Genomic DNA, 16,713 nt, shown 5'->3' on the forward strand with positions numbered 1-16,713 from the left:
TTTAAATGCCCAGTTTTAAGTTGGTACTATGTATTTTTCATGGCATTTATGATTTTGAACTCCTAAGGGGCCTTAGGAGTTTATAGTCTTAATATTGTTAACATGAACAAGGTGGCCATCAGTACAAACAACTACAAAATAGGGATCACGACGTGTTTGTTCCACAGTTCATTGTAAATCAGTTTGGTCTGCCCCTCTTTCACATTTGGGCTCTGTGCATATATATAGTGAATTGTATTCTGTGCAGTGTTTTACTACTGAATTGTAATTTTGTATTGAGTTTCTTCCCACATTTGCAGCTTTACTTGTTATTAAAAGTTCAGAGACTAGATTTAGTACCTAGCAGTAAAATTTCGTCTTTGTTGTACAAATTGAAAAAAGTTTGGGTCAGCCAAAATATGCATCAAGTTAGTTCATGTGTGACTGATTTTTTTTTATCCTGTTCTACTCTTGGCAACAAAGGACTTTAAAATACTAACAGTTATCGTAGATTGTATATATTGATATCTGGGTTTGTTTAGGCATGGACAAACGAGCTAAAATAGTTTGCCTTGTAAATGTCGCTTTAAAAATGGTTTTGCTGCCATCTGCTGGGCACAAGAAGAAATGTGATTTGACTTGTAGTAAGATATTTGGCCACATGGGTGTGCTCATGATATATGAGTGGTACATATCTATTAGTTCTTTAATTTTTTGTAGTTTTACCAAGTGATTGAACCATTTTGTTCGATTATATTAAGGCTGGTTGGTGGCCTAAAGGAGTAGAAACTGTACGGGAAATGTTTCAGTATTGAGCTTACCCAAACAGTGCTTTATGGGAATGTTGATCCCTACTCCCAGCAGAACTGTCTGATATTAATATTATTATACGATAAAAGGATGTGGATAAGTGCTGGTAGTACTTCCGTACTCGTGGATTGGAGTGATATGTTCGAATTTGTGAATGTAGTTAATATAAAAGGCTAATATAAAGTTTAGAATATTTACATTACCTGCTTAACATGGAAAACACAGCACAGTGACAAATGTCTTTTTCCCTTGTATGAATGCAAAATAATTTCCCTACCATACATCTGTAATCATCTTTCCAGAAAGAAATCTAGTTTCATGTTAGCCTATTATGATTTGGGGTTTCTTTATTTCTGATTGTTGATTTCTTTAGTGATACCTGTACGTTCGCCCAACGTGTCTTCCCCGTGAACACTGGAAGTTATCCCTTCCTGGAATGCTTGGTCCCTTGTGCAATGAAAAGGGGGAGCCATTCACAAATGCACAAGCTGCTCCTCCCCAAAAGCTGCATGTAGCCAGATTAAATGTCTAGTTGTGTCCTGAGTTTTTAGCAAGCAGGCAGCGATCCCACCCGCTTGAGTGTGTAAGCTATGGTCATGGAAAGAAGTTAGTAGTCATGCCGGATTGGAGTGTTGTGACCTCATCATGTGATTGTCAGCTGTTCTTCTGGTTTTCCCTCAAATTTTGCTGCATTTTGACCAGATTTTCAGGTCTTTGTATTTTTGAGCCTAAATGCTCACTGCTTGTAGCAGTTTCTTTCTGAACCAAACTTTCTCTTGCTCAGATTTGCCTGCATGGAAGTTGTGTCATGCAGTGAGCTCAGCTCCCAGTGTGCTTCCGCTCTTCGCATGTTTTCAACAGTTTGTTTCAGAGAGCAGTGTTAATGTACTAATCTAACTTGCTAATGAGCCAAAGATGCCCCTGAGGCTTTTTCCATTTGTTTCACTGTCGAGTTTGATGTCGGTCACTGGGTTATACAGTTTTCATTAGTTTCTTTCTTACTATGTGGAAGCATGCCACCTGTCAACACCTTACTCATATAAATCATTTTTGTCAAGATCTTGTGATGGCGCTAGTCCTCAACTTATTGCTTTGCTTTGACAGTAGTTGCATGGCTTGCATTACCCATTTCTTACCCATAGAGGGAGGCCTTGTGCAGTAATTGCTGTGCCTTTAAGCTCAATATAAGATTTAAGTATTTTCAAGTGTGTTTAATTTACAGTTTGATTTTGACTACTTAGAGGTTCTGGTTTTCAGAGTTAAAGGACTAATGTAATACATTTCTGTACAAATTTTATAGTCAACACATAGTTGCATGCGTCTACCGTGAAAACATCAAATTGAACATAAACTGATGATTCATTTTCATCTTGCACCAAAGTTACCGTGGCCCTTTTAGACCAGTTAATTCATTAGAGCACGTTGTTTCATATTGAAAATATACTGAGTGTTAAAGGCATGCCGTTGTTGCAATATTGCCAAGTCTTTCAAATGCTTTTTGTATTGTACTTTTGTTGCAGTGTAGTTGACTTTTATGAAGTATGATAGTATCCGCAGTAAGCACATGGCCTGTGGTAAGTCATGCTGGGTGCCAGCAAGCCTGGTATTTGTTATTGGATTTTCAATTGTTGTCCTTGCCACAGGTATCATGCAATATTGGATGAGATGATGTTTTCGTTTTCTCTAGCAACTTCCATTGTGGAAGTTGAATGAAATATGCAAAAACATATTCATAGTTTTTGCAGCCTTGTGTCATTTGCAGTTCCAAAAATAAATTGCTGGTTGTTTTCATGGTAAAACTGGTTTAGGTAGTGCACTTCAGTGTTACCTGGGTTGCTGTGTACATTCAAATTCATTGTTGCTTTTGAGCAAGGGCATGGTCTACCAGCATTATCCATTTAACCTTTTGCTGCATTGTTAGCTGATTTTGGCTGGTAGTAACATTGACCATTAAGGACTGTAAATTCTGGGTTGAATGGTTCTTAAGACTTTGTACTTCTGTATCATGAAACCATATTCCTGTGTTGTGATACTTGCAATGCTGACTTAACTCGTGGATCAAAATGAAATGATATGTGAGGGTTCCTCAAAAAGTTCATGGCAAATGTATAGTATAAAAACTATGTATTTCCAAAAATTTTGTATCCAGATTTTTAACCAATTCTGAGAATTGGTTTTTAAAATCTGAGTAAGACCAAGATGGAGGCGGAAGATGTTCACAAATCTTCCATCTGCTGGTTTACTCACCATGCAGTTCCCATGGGAGCTGTGACTTGGCCAAGCCAAAGCTGCAAGCTTGGAACTGAATCCTGCTCAGTAATCCCCTGTATGGGCAGCAGGGACTCGAGTACTAAATCCTTGTTGCCTTCTGCAGCACATTACTAAGAGGCTGAAGCTAAGAGTGTAGCTGGATACTGCACTGAGTCTGCAGGTATACCCACATGCTTGTCCCTTCCATGCACTTTTTGATGCACCCTCATGTGTGTTTTGTAGACGACACCTAGGATGAATTCGTTTTCTAAAAAGATCCATCTGTGAAAATGTTTTGATTGGAGCATTCTGTTTAAAATTTATGTAACTGTTGACAAGGTACAAATTACTATTGTCTGCAATTTTTCTGATTGTTTTCCATATCTCTCTGTTCATCCATTACTGCTTTAAATATTGTGTCAGTTTCAAGTTCCTCATTGCTTTTAGTCTAGCTTTTTGTTGTCTTTGCTTTTTTGTTTGTTTGAAAGGCAGATATACAGACAGAAAGAGAGAATGATGTTCCTGGCATTGGCTCACTCCCTAAAATGCTTCAGTGACCAGAGATGAGTTGATCTGAAGCCAGGAGCCAGGAGCTTCTGGGTTCCACATGTGGGTACATGGGCCTGATTACCTGAGGTATCGTCTGCTGCTTCAGCAGGCCATTAGCAGGGAGTTGGATCAGAAGTGGAGTAGCTAGTCTGTGAACTGCCTCGTGTATTGGTTGCTGACACAGTAGGTGGATGATTAGTTTGCTCTACTGCCACACCAGTTCTAGCTTTGGGATTAAAATATTGTTTTTCTGTAGTTTCTCTGATGTTGCAATGAACATTTTAGATGATATAGTTAATTTCAGATTTGCTTGGACTTTATTCTGGTGGGATACAAAATTTTATTAGCTTCATTTCTTTTGTGCATGTACAAAAAGCAATTTGGTAATTATTTCTATAGGTGATTTTTAAAAATTTAATGGAAAGACAAAATGACACCCACATATACAGATCTTCCATCTATTAGTTCATCTACCAAATTCCCACAACAACCAAGGCAGGATTAGGCTGAAGTCAGGGGTCAGGAACTCCCTCCTGGTTGTTGGTAGCTGATACCATGTACTTGAATCATTTGCTGGTTTCCAGGTATGCATTACCAGCACATTGGATTAGATCAAATAGTCATGAATTGATCTCAGGCATTTTAATATGGGATGTGTATATCTCAGGTGCCAGCTTTATCACACACAGCACCTGCTCTTAGGTACACTTCTTTTAAACTAGGCATTAAAATCATTATTAGGAACAAAATTAATTTATGCTTTTAAAAGATTTATTTATTTAGAATAGGCATTGTGGTGTTCTAGACTAGGCTTCCACTTGTAGTGATGCCCTCACATATAAGTGTTGATTTTTGTCCTCGCTGCACAAACACTTTTTAAAAATTATTTAAACTTAGCAGTTTATAGTATTCAAGCAGGATTTTATAGAACTTCGTGCAACTTAGGGCAGTCAAAACAGTTTTATAACTCTAACAAACCATATATTTAGCAGTTGAAGAGTAGAAAAATCTTAGGCAGGTGAGCAGGTGAGCGGAGAAATCCCCAACAATTTAGCAAGTGAGAAATAATTGAACGTTATATGCTACCTAGTGAGGTCTAGGAAAAGCCAAGTTGCTAGCCTGCCCAGTAAGGCAAGCCCTAGGGAGGCCTCCAGGGGTCTCACTGGGACTGGGAAACAGACCTTCTTCTATCCTCTTGCTCTAGGATCCCTTCCTGCTCTGTGCACATGAGCTCCTTTAAGAGGCTGTCAAGGTTGTAAGTCTCTACGGTTTTTGTTAATGTCGAAGGCAGTTAAGAATCTGGTATCTATATCAAGGGAGTTGTTGCACTTCTGAGCGTAGAGGAGCCATAGGGAAACCCACAGGTTTTCAAAGGCTTCATCCAGAAATTCTAGAGACAAGAATATAAGCTTTGCCATGGATCGTTAGTATTCCAGTACACCAATCATTTAGTTGTTTTATCTACACGGGAATTTGGAAATTCTTACCAGAAGGTAGAAAAATGTTCATCAGCATGAGGCTAATTTTAAAAATTAAGTGTTAACAGGCACATTTAAAAAGTGTAATAATAATGTAATCCATCTCATTGATTATTGATTCATAGATCACATCACTGTATCTTATTGCCTGTTGCACAGACAGTTTGAAGGTACAATAATATACAATTTACAGGTACTTTTGATCCTACTGCTTATTAACTGGAAAAGAAGCAGAGGATGGTTCAAGTCCTTGGGACCCTGCACCCACTACTTATTTTTTGCTCCAGATCAGCTCAGTTCTGTCCACTGCGGCTGTTTTGGAAGTTAACTAGCAGATGGAAGATCTGTCTCTGCTTCTCTCTGTAGCTCTGCCTTTCAGTTAAAAGTAAAATCTTTTTGAAAAAGGTGCATTTACTGGAAAAGTAGAGATTCAGCAATTCTTTGAAGTCTGTAGGGTGTAAAAGATCTCGGAACAGTCATTAGAAGCTTCATGTTTTGCAGTTGAAAATCTGGAAATTTTGTATGTACTTTTTGATTTTGTAATTTAGGAAGGGAGCCATTGGGCTAGGTATTTTCATGGGAAATGTCAGTGAATGGTATATTTTTTGAATTCCCTGTGTAGTGCTTACTCAGTAACACACCATGTTATTAACCAAAGACATCAAAGATTTAAGGGAGAATTTTAAAATTTTGTATATTAGTTTGTGTAAAATAATTTGGATCATAAGGTCCTAGTTGAATTTAAAAATACTTAAAATTTCCTGCTCCAGGTTCGAAACTCGTCTGGGTAAATGGCCACCAGATAAAGATTATGTTATAAAATTTGCAATCAATTCAGTATGGATATTAAAGAGATCTCCGTTTTTTGTCTACAAATATAGGAGCCACAATGTACTCTGAGACTGGCTCAGAGCTGTGGCTCTATTGGTAACAGTGTAGACTGTAGATTTTGAATCTTGGTGATGGCATTTCTTCAAGTCTCCTATCCCCAATATGTTTTAATCTGATCCCAAGTCAAATTCCTTTAAACATACCAACCGATGATATGTTCAGTTTAGGGTAACTTTGCTTGTTGGTGGGGAAAGTCAGCCGTGAGTCTTTGTTATAATGATGAGCTAAGCTCTCCTATAGCTTTCACTTAGAATATTTGTATAGTGTCCCTAATTTGGATTGCACTCCTTAATGTTCTCTTGCATTTTCAACTTCCCCTCTGTGTACTGTCTTTTGAGCTGCCAGGTGCTTTTCTTGGGATGGGAGTATGGAGACCAATTAGACATAGTCCCTGCTGTCAAGGACTTCTCAGTCTAGTGCAAGAGATCAACATGTAAATATAATTACAAGTCTGCAGTATGTTTTACAATGGAGGTATGCACAAAATCTGTGGGTTTCAGAAATCATTTTCACCCAGTGACATATCAGGGTCAACTGTGTGGAGCATGTTCTGAGGATTCTGCTTGATTGGAGTCGATAGTTCTGAAATGTCAATCTCACCAATCCAAGGATGAGTAAATCCTTCCAGTGTGCATTGACTCAAATAGTCGGCCTTATAGTCTCCGGGATAAGATTTTTAAAAGCAAAATCACAGATATTGGAATGAGGAGTTTGGGGAGCTACAAATAGTTCATGAAATTAGATGGGATATCTTTGCAGAAATAGGTACTTAAATTATTATGCCACAGAAAAGACCAGAAAAGGTAAAAGTAGGGAAAAGGGAGAGCCTCTTAATTAGTTGTAACACTCTGGTTCAATTAGGGTGGCAATCAGGGAAAAGTCAAGGCATTATGAGTTCACTTCTCACCCTTGGCCTTAATGAGAAATCCTCTTGTTTCCTTTGGATTTTATTGGGGCTTTCTTTTGGTCCATAGCCTGCTTTACAGACTATATCTGTTGAGTGCATTGATTGCCAAGGAAATGTCAAATCAGCAGTAGATATTTTCACATACCGGTTACTAAGTTGCTGAACCTCTTTATCAGTAACAGGTTCACTCTTGGCCACATGTGTCAAAAAAAAATGTTTCAGTTTCGTGCTTTTTTTTTTAATTCAAAAGTGCAGGCTTTTATACAGATGATCTATTTGCAAAAGAAATGGCCTTATTCATCTTTTTACATCTCAAATATTTTATTTTACCTAGGCTATTTAAAATGTATACAGTTCAACCTGTAAATCTGAGTATATATAATGAGCAAAAGTCTAAACATTCCTGTGTTTTTCTCAAAGCAATATTGTTTGGGAAATTTTGTACTAAGAGCTGAAAAATGTTGGAACTTTGGGATCAGGATATGTTTTTTTGGGGGGAGGAAACAGAATGATTAGTGATGAGACTGTTAGAACATTAGAACACTTTTCTCAGAGAACCTTATGTAGCTTATCATCCTGCAGTGTTTTAGGCCTGGGAAAGGAAGCCCTGAGTAGTGCAGTAAAGCAGCACAGTGAGATTTTTGACCTTGGGACTGCATATCCTTGGTCTACTGTGGTCTTGAGCATGAGTCTAAAGCTTTCTCGGAATTTTGTTTCCTCTTCTGTTGAGTTGAAAAGAAGATATTGGGGTTATGGGGTTAATGGGAGTTAAATTGCTAGGAATAGCTCAGGAATATGGTAAAGGCTTATCAAATATAGTTATTACTGATAATGATATTGAATATTATAGGGATTAGAAGAAATCTTTATTAGAAGCTATTATTTTTTTTTCCTATGCTTGGATTGAGAAAGAAAGAAAAATGAACTGGTCTCAAAATTTCTCTTGGGATGCTAATATCAAGTCATTTCAATGATTTTTCCCTGCCTGGTAAGAATGGAAACCCAAAAAAAGACAATCCATAATCTGATCACTATATATTGCTGTTGCACTTGCTTCCCAAGGGAAAGCTATTTAAAAATTGTGTTGCACCTACATATAGTCCCCAAAACAGAATAATGTTTGGTATATTGTCAGAACTGGATTTGGAACCCATTTCAATTGCTTACTAGCTGTGTGATCAAAGGCATGTGACTTAACCTTGAATCTCAACGTCTTTATCTAATTCAACAATTGATTTCCAGGGTGTATGTGAAAAGATTTGTATGGCATGATAAAGGCACTGTGTGTGTATTACAGTTATCATTGCTAGTTCTTGGGACAATCATCATGTGACAGAAACAGCAGCAGGTCCTGGTGCCTGCGAGGACTTCATGGATTCAGCAGCAACCTTCGGAAGAAATCCTACTTGGATGGATATAATACAACCTGCTAAGTGCTAAGACACTTAGCAGGTTGTATTATCATTGTCCGAGTCTATGGCTCTCGTCTGCTAGACTAAATCCCCTAAGGGCGAGGACAGTGCCTTGTTCATCTTTGCAGTCACAGTGCCTAACCCCGTGCACATTGTGGGCCTCATTAAATGTTTGTTGAATGAAAAAATGAATCATCAACAGACATTAATTGGGCGCCTGCTCTGTGATCTCCATGGGCTCAACTTGTCCCCGCCAGTTGCCTTCAACGCCAAGCTCTCTTCAAAATGCTTACTCCTGAAGTTCATTTGTGTCATCTGATTCTCATGCCAAGGACTCTTATTTTGTACAATGATAGCAATAGATTTCATTTTGAGTACTGTCTCCAGTTGATTGGTAATGTCTGCCTTAAGTATGTTTTATAACAAGGATTCTGATACCAGGGCTCATCTCAGTGTAAAACAGATTTGTGTAACTAGTTAGTGATGCTTACCTTGTGTGGAAGAAGGGGCAGTAGCAACACAAGTGCCTCAGATATGTGACACCTGATAGTTTTAGTGATCTACTCCATAGCTATGCCTGCATTTTAGTCTTGGCTTCTTGTAGATGTTGCATGGCTACTATTGCTGCTGCCGTTGCTGCTGGTGCTGCTGCTGGTGCTACTGCTACTAGACTTGTTGCTATTTGTTCCTTCACTGGGGCTAGTGTTATCATTGTTTAAGCAGGAGCATCGTCTTCACAGTCTTGGTTTTACCTTTACCCCAATTATCTCCATACTTGAATTACCAGAATAGGACTCCTCTTTCCTGTTCATGATCGCACACTCTCATATTAGCGTGCCTAATCATTGTGCCATGGGTAGCTTTTTTTTTTTTGTTTGCAGATGTGACAACCAGAATGCAATTTATACCACAACTTCATGGCCCTTCAGTGAGTCACATCAACACCCTTTTAATATGGGTCAAAATTGACTGTGTTGGGACAGGAACGGAAAAGAGGTGATTACAGATGAAATAGGATCTTGAAGGATGATGGGTGTAGTTTTCCAACAACTTGATGCTTGTTCTCTTCCTGCTAAAGTAGTTCCACACTTTACCAGGGTGGGTAAAAGCTAAAACTTAGGACTCTACAACATGGGTAAATTGATAGCCTTAGAAAGACCCCTCTTTAGTGAGCATACAGTTCATGATGGGAATGAGGAAGAGAATTTTGCAATGTAAAGTTTTTTTTAACTGCAGAGGTGCATAAAGGAGAGAAAGCTGACCATGGACAGTGTTATGTGGATGAGGCTGTTAAAAGAAGATGATTTGAGGGTGCGTACAAATTATTGATCCTCTAAGGAGTATCCATGCTGAAAGTTGGGAATGGATCAATATCAAACAAGAAATGAGTGTTAAGACTGGATTAGAAAGTTAGTAACATGTAGAATGGATTTGTCCTAACGTTGCAAGTTCTGTTTTGTTGCCTTTTTAAAAAGTGAGATGGACATCTAGTAAGAAAGGAGTTATATGGATAAGATTTGAGAAATCAGAATGGAAATGGGCACAAAATGAGGCTTTAGCAGCAAGAAAACAGGTATCAAGTAGTTGGAAAACTGGAATGATAGACCTGTGCTCTGAGTGTTTAGGAATATCAAGATACCTATCCAGCTAGGCATCAGGTGGATATTTACATGTATGTTGGAGTCATTCAAAATGATAGTAGAATTTGGGCTAGGGCTCTATGCTATGCTAGCAACAGAAAACTTCAGGGACTAAGGGGTGATCTGCAGATGGACAATTGCATAGGTCTTAAGAAAAGAGAAGTTGTAAAAAAATAGCCTTAGAAGAGTGATGGGATTCAGGTTATCTTTTCCTTTATTGAGTTTTCTTGCTCTGTGTTATCTCTGTCACATTTTACATGGGCAAGAATGAACAGTATTTGCTGGCCCTTAGCGCTGCTGGAATCTGGGATCTTTCAAACAGTAAAAAATGGGTCTGACTTAAGATATTTTTAGGATTCAAATTTGTCCTTGACCTAAATTAATTACATATCACAAGCTTGTATTGGTTGGTTTTCTGAATATGCTCTGATTTGTTAAGCTTATGACTTGAATGTGTTAGTGTCCTTTGGGTAAAAAAGGTACACTCGAATTGATTTGTGAAAGCCACTCACAGTTCTATTATCTAGTATAACTGTCAGGATAGACAGGACAAGGATCAGGCTTATAGGTGAGTACCAAAACTTCTTTGTAAAAGCTACTATAAATTTCCATGGCTCATGTGGTAAAATTTCCATGTTCTATTGGGGAATAGAGCTGTGCATTAAAGAGACAGATAATCCTCAGGAGTTTTTTAAATTTTATTTTTATTGCAAGTTCAGATGTACAGAGAGGAGGAAAGACAGAGAGGAAGCTTTTCCATCCGATGATTCACTCCCCAAGTGAGCGCAATGGCTGGTGCTGAGCCGATCCGAAACCAGGAGCCAGGAACCTCTTCCAGGTCTTCCACACAGGTGCAGGGTCCCAAGGCTTTGGGCCAATCTTGACTGCTTTCCCAGGCCACAGGCAGGGAGCTGGATGGAAAGTGGAGCTGCCGAGATTAGAAGTGTTGCCCATATGGGATCCTGGCACGTTCAACGTGAGGACCTTTACCATTATGCTAGGCCACCATGCTGTGCTCAGCCCTTAGAATTTGAAAGGCAAAATATAGAATAGAAATGCATCTGGATCTGTTTACGTTACATGCAGACGTTACATACATCCTGGCTCATATCTATACCAATGGGAGCTAATCTGTTTTCATTAATATTTCTTTCTCTTAAGACTCAGAGACTTTTGAATGCTAAAACTAAGATTGTTGTTGATGTTATTTATATTATTTTAATTTGAACACCGATTTACAAAGCGAAGTAGAGAAAGGTCTTACATTTGTTGGTTCCCTGTGCAAGTCGTTGCAACTGGCCATAGCGAGGAGGTAGGAGCTTATTCCTGGTCTCCTAGGCAGGAGCAGGATCCAAGACATTGGGCTGGAGCTGAGCTGGTGTGAAGACAAGAACCAGGGTCTTTTATGTCTCCCAAGTGGATGCAGGGTCCCAAGGCATTCGGCCATGCTCTGCTGCTTTCCTAGGCCACAAGAAGGGAGCTGGATAGAAAGTAAAGCAGCCAGTGGATAAATCTATCCTCATATGGGGTTTCGTTACTTGAAGGGGGAGGATAAGTCAATTGAGGCATTGTTCCAGCCCCAAGGTTTTTTTTGTTATGTTTTTGGGTTAGTTGGTGAGTTTTCATGTTGATCACTCTCTTGGAAGCCTCTGGAGAAGTCGCCCGACTATTTCCTTGGGAAATTTTAACTACCAGTAGGAGAGAGCGCTTTCCTCAATCTTTTAGCCTTTCTTCCTTCTAAGTTGGATATCAAATATAGGAGTTTATGACAGAAATCTTAGGAGATAGATAGGCAAATGAAACAACCAGGTTTTGTTTGAAAGTGCATTGGCTAGGGACAGTGAAGAGATGGCTGCAGGCATCTTCAAATACCACAATTGGAATATGAAAACAACAAAGAAAGCTCCAGTTTTGAACCAATTATTTATTATTCCCTAGGCCAAATGCAATAAAAAGAAGAGTTGCTTTAGAGAAGGGTTGCAAGAGTCTTACATGGAAGTGATTTGGAAGAGAAACAACGGATTACACAAGGTAGTTGTTACAACTTTTTAGTTTTTAATTCAAAGATTTCTTTAATTTGAAAGGCACAGCAACAGAGAAAATGGAGAGGGAGTGAGAGACACAGAGAGAATTAGCACTGAGCACAACTCTCTCCTGGATAACTCCCCAAATGGTTAGAACAACCAGTTAGGCTATGGGCTGAACCCAGAAACTAGAAATTCCATCAGGTCTGATATACTTGAGTCATCATCAGCTGCCTTGCCAATTACATTAACTGAAAGCTAAATGGAAGTGGAGCAGCAAGTACTCGAACCAGCAGTAATGCCAGTGTCACCAGTGTTGCATTGCTTCATGGCACCACTCCTTATGGCTTTTAAAAATACCTATTTTGTACAGGTATCACGGACATTAACTCCATTATCATCTTGTTGCTTAGAAACCCAATGTAGCTCATAGAGATTTTTTTTTTTAAAGATTTATTTATTGGAAAGTCAGATATACAGAGAGGAGGAAAGACAGAGAGGAAGATCTCCCATTCGATGATTCACTCCCCAAGTGAGCACAATGGCCGATGCTATGCCGATCCGAAGCCAGGAGCCAGGAACTTCTTCTGGGTCTCCCACACGGGTGCAGGGTCCCAAGGCTTTGGGTCATCCTCCACTGCTTTCCCAGGCCACAAGCAGGGAGCTGGATGGGAAGTAGAACTGCCGTGATTATAATCGGCGCCCATATGGGATCCCAGGGCGTTCAGGGCGAGGACTTTAGCCACTAGGCCACGCCGCCAGGCCCAGCTTATAGATTTTTTTGCCCTTGAGTGATACTGCATTCTTCTCTCACTTTGGCAGGTGTACATTGTCAGTGAGTCCCGCACTTTGCTAGGGAGTGCAACAACTTTAGGGAGCAGGAGAACAGCAAACACCCAGTGAACAACAGTATGGCTTTTTGAGAGAAAATGGCAACTGATTGCACTGTACTTTTTTAGGAAAATTTTTTTTGGTGATAAGAAAAGTAATAGATGGTCATTGTTAAAAAGTAATGTGAAAGAGTAAAGGACATGCGTCATTTTATAGGTCAGAAATTAGTAACATTTAGGTATAATTACTATCAGTCTTAAAAATAATGTATAGCAATTTTATAATAAAATTGTTATACATTGTGTTTGATGTTTTTCATCTGTTTTTATATTACTATAAAATATGAATAATGAAATTGATTTTGATTTTATGTTACTGAATGTAACAAATTTTGCCTATAAGTTTTACATAAAAAGAACATCATTGTGGATTAAACTGTATGTGTTGGTTTTAGTATTTGCGAGATTGGAATTTCCCAGTTTGATTTATGCAAACTTTTCAGAGCATCTGAAAGCTGCTGTTGAATTGCCCAGGAAAAAGTTGTAGAACTTCTCAACAGTACTATAAAAATGGAATATTTCTTTACACATTCACTAAAATGATGGTTGTTGCCTTTTTGTAAGTGTTATTTTGCTAACTAAAAATATTCCTTTGTTGGTTCTAATTCACACACAATAAAATGCACCCTGGATGGTACATAGTTCTTTAGGCTTTGGTAAATGAATAGAGGCATGTAAATCTGCATTATAGTACCATGTGGAATAGTTCTATCATTTTCACAATTTCTCTAGGTGTTTTACTTTTCAGCCCTTTGCACCAAACCCCGTTTGTGGAAATCAGTCATTTCTGTCTCACACCCATGATTTTACCTTTTCCAGAGTGTCAAGTAAATGAATCATGCAGTATGTAGCTTAGTATAGTCTCTTTTTTTTCAAATTTATTTTTATTGGAAAGGCAGATAGAGAGAGAGAAGGAGAAAGATCTTCCATCTGTTGTTCACTCCCCAAGTGGCCACAACTGTCAGAGCTGACTAATCCAAACTAGGTGCCAGGGTCTTCCTCACAAGTGCAGGGTCCCAATGCTTTGAGCCATCCTTTACTGGTTTCTCAGACCACAAGCAGGGAGCTGGATGGGAAGCTGAACAGCCAGGACAGGGCCGGTATCTAGAGGATCCCAGTGCATGTAAGGCGGGCGGTTAGCCGCTAGGCTGTAGTGTAACTCCCAGCCTGTTGTAATCTTTTTTTTTTTTTTTTTTTTAGATTTATTTATTTATTTATTGGAAGGTCAGATATACAGAGAGGAGGAGAGACAGAGAGGAAGATCTTCCATCTGATGATTCACTCCACAAGTGAGCGCAACCGATGCGGATGCTATGCCGATCTGAAGCCGTGGCGTTCAAGGCGAGGACTTTAGCCACTAGGCCACGCTGCCCGGCACTGTAATCATTTTTTAAAAAAGATTTATTTGTTTTTATTGCAAAGACAGATACACAGAAAGTAGAAGAGACAGAGAGGAAGTTCTTCCATCCAATAATTCACTCCTGGCACCATTCTGAAGCCAGGAGCCAGGAACTTCCTCCAGGTCTCCCACACAGGCAAAGATCCAAAGGCTTTGGGCTGTCCTTGACTGATTTCGCAGGCCACAGTAGGGAGCTGGATGGGAAATGGGACTGCCATGTTTGGAACCAGCACCTATATGTCATCCCAGTGTGTTCAAAGTGAGGACTTTAGCTGCTATGCCATCATGCTGGGCCCACTTGTTATAGTCTCACATCTGTCATTTAGTGACAGAAATAGCAGATTCACCTGTGTTGCTGATTTATATCTTTTCTTTACTGTATAATGTTTCAGTTTGTGGCTATGACACCATTTTTATCCATTCAGTAGCTGACAGTAGATGTTTCTACTGTTGTATAATAGATGTTTCTAGTATTGTAACATAAATGTTCAGGGACAGGTTTTGTATGGTGTAAATGTTCATTCCTTGAAGGTCAATGCATAGAAGTATTTGTTAGTCACTGTTTCATCACTACAATAAATCATGTGTTTGCTGGGCTAATAGGCAGTTAGAGAGGTCTCTGTTAGAATGGGGAAAGGTGAAGTCCTTTCCAAAGTATGCAACATGCTTGGTTCTGTCTAGAAACTGCTTTTAGAAATATCATCTTTCTCCTGAGTTTGTACTTGTATCCTGAGAATAGAATGAATTTACCTATACCACTCTGCTAATGGCTTTTTTGTTTTATCATAACCAGGCTAAAAAAATGCGTGTAGCTACGGCTTTCTGAGTTTTGTGCCCTCTGACTATTATTATCTGGCTCACCTGAATTATGCATAGACTCCACTGAAAGCAGATTCTCAGAACTTTCCTGACTGCTGCTGCAGGAGATTTCTGAGGTAAATCAACCTAGCTTTGTTCATTATATAGTGCAAAAATATTTTTGCAATAAGCCACTGAAGAATAAGGGGATTTTTTTCACTTAGGGTTTTAAAGGTTTCCAATCCAAGATCAGGAAAAGCTGTTGGTTCACCCATTTTTGAAACCATAAGAAATTTACCTGTCACAGAGTATTTGCAAGAATGAGCATGTAGTGAGATAGGAAGCAGAAAAGCAGAGGCAAAAGCCAGTTCTGCTTTTTGTATAACGATTTCTTGATGAGACCATCTCTGGTCTGAAGCCAGCAAAGCATCATCCCAATCAATTAAAGGCCCCGACATAACATCAACAGCCATTTACAACCTTATGGCATTAATTGACATGGTATTGATTAATAGTATGTTGATAGGAAGATGCGGTTTCTTAACTACATCCAATGACTTCTTCATAGACATTTCAATTTTGGTTTATATTCAACCTGATTCCATACAGTTATCAGTTTGGGTACAGTACATTTTTTAGGATGGGTGTGCAGAGAAATCCCCAATGCCCCAGTGAGGCGTAACTAATCTTTGTGTCCCACCTAGTGAGGCATGTTTAGGTCCACGCTGGGCGTTTCCTGTCCGATTCTAAGCTTTCCATGTTGTTGTCTCCCCATTCTAGATTCTAGGTTTTGTTTGTTTGTATATTTGTTTGTTTGTTTTGAGGGGATACTGGAGCGATCCTAATGGTCATTGCGAGGGAGGGTGGGGACCCAGAGCATGTGCCAGGCTCGGACCAGAGAGAGCTCGCCTCCCTATTCCCGAAGAAAGTTTATTATTCTTCTGTTTCTGCAGATCGCTCAGGGCTCCTGGCCGTTGTTCCGATGACACTGGTTTCTGCACTGCAGAGTTTGGACTTCTTCCATCCCCTGTGGAGGCTCCCGATGGGGGTGGGTGACCTCAGAGTTCTCGGCCTCCAAAGGCATTCCTATTCCCCGTGGTCTCGTTAGCGGTTGGGATGTAGTCCTTGGTGTCCGTGTTGACGGTGCTTGGTGAGGCTGATATATTTTTTAAAAAAGATTTACTTATTTATTAAAGATTTATTTATTTATTTATTTATTTATTTTTTGCAAAGTCAGATATTCAGAAAGGAAGATCTTCCACCTGATGATTCACTCCCCATGTGACTGCATGGGATCCTGGCATGTTCAAGGTGAGGACTTTACACACTAGGCCATTGTGGGCCCCAAGTGACCACAATGCCAATCCGAAGCCAGGAAAAAGGAACTTCCTCCAGGTCTCCCATTCCCAGGCACTTGCTCTTGTGTGTTGTCATGTGGTTGGCTTTGCTCAGACAGTAGAAATAATACCTGTAGCAGCCTGTGGTGGGATACTCCCACCGCTGCATGGTGTTGCTGCACACACTCCCCTGGGAGATCTACTTGGTGGCCATTATATTATGCCCGCCTGAGGTTATCTTCATATCTCTCTTCCTGCTTTCGGTTCATTCATCTATATCATGTTCCTCTCTGTAAACTGCAGCCTGGCTTTGCTCCTCTGAATGGGCTAGTAATCTCCAGTTTCTGAG

At 39.5% G+C, this 16,713-nt stretch overlaps 1 long non-coding RNA gene across 1 annotated transcript; it reads left to right on the plus strand.

Moving 5' to 3' along the window:
* Nucleotides 1–5,758: 5,758 nt before the first annotated feature.
* Nucleotides 5,759–15,108, plus strand: LOC121169359. Its single transcript, XR_005885844.1, has 3 exons — nucleotides 5,759–9,272; nucleotides 11,855–11,947; nucleotides 15,023–15,108. It is a non-coding gene; the product is annotated as an uncharacterized LOC121169359 (long non-coding RNA).
* Nucleotides 15,109–16,713: the final 1,605 nt, after the last annotated feature.

The sequence above is a fragment of the Ochotona curzoniae genome, unplaced genomic scaffold (assembly GCF_017591425.1).
Source record: "Ochotona curzoniae isolate NIBS_2020 unplaced genomic scaffold, NIBS_Ocur_1.0 scaffold_1852, whole genome shotgun sequence".
Taxonomy (NCBI): Eukaryota; Metazoa; Chordata; class Mammalia; order Lagomorpha; family Ochotonidae; genus Ochotona; species Ochotona curzoniae.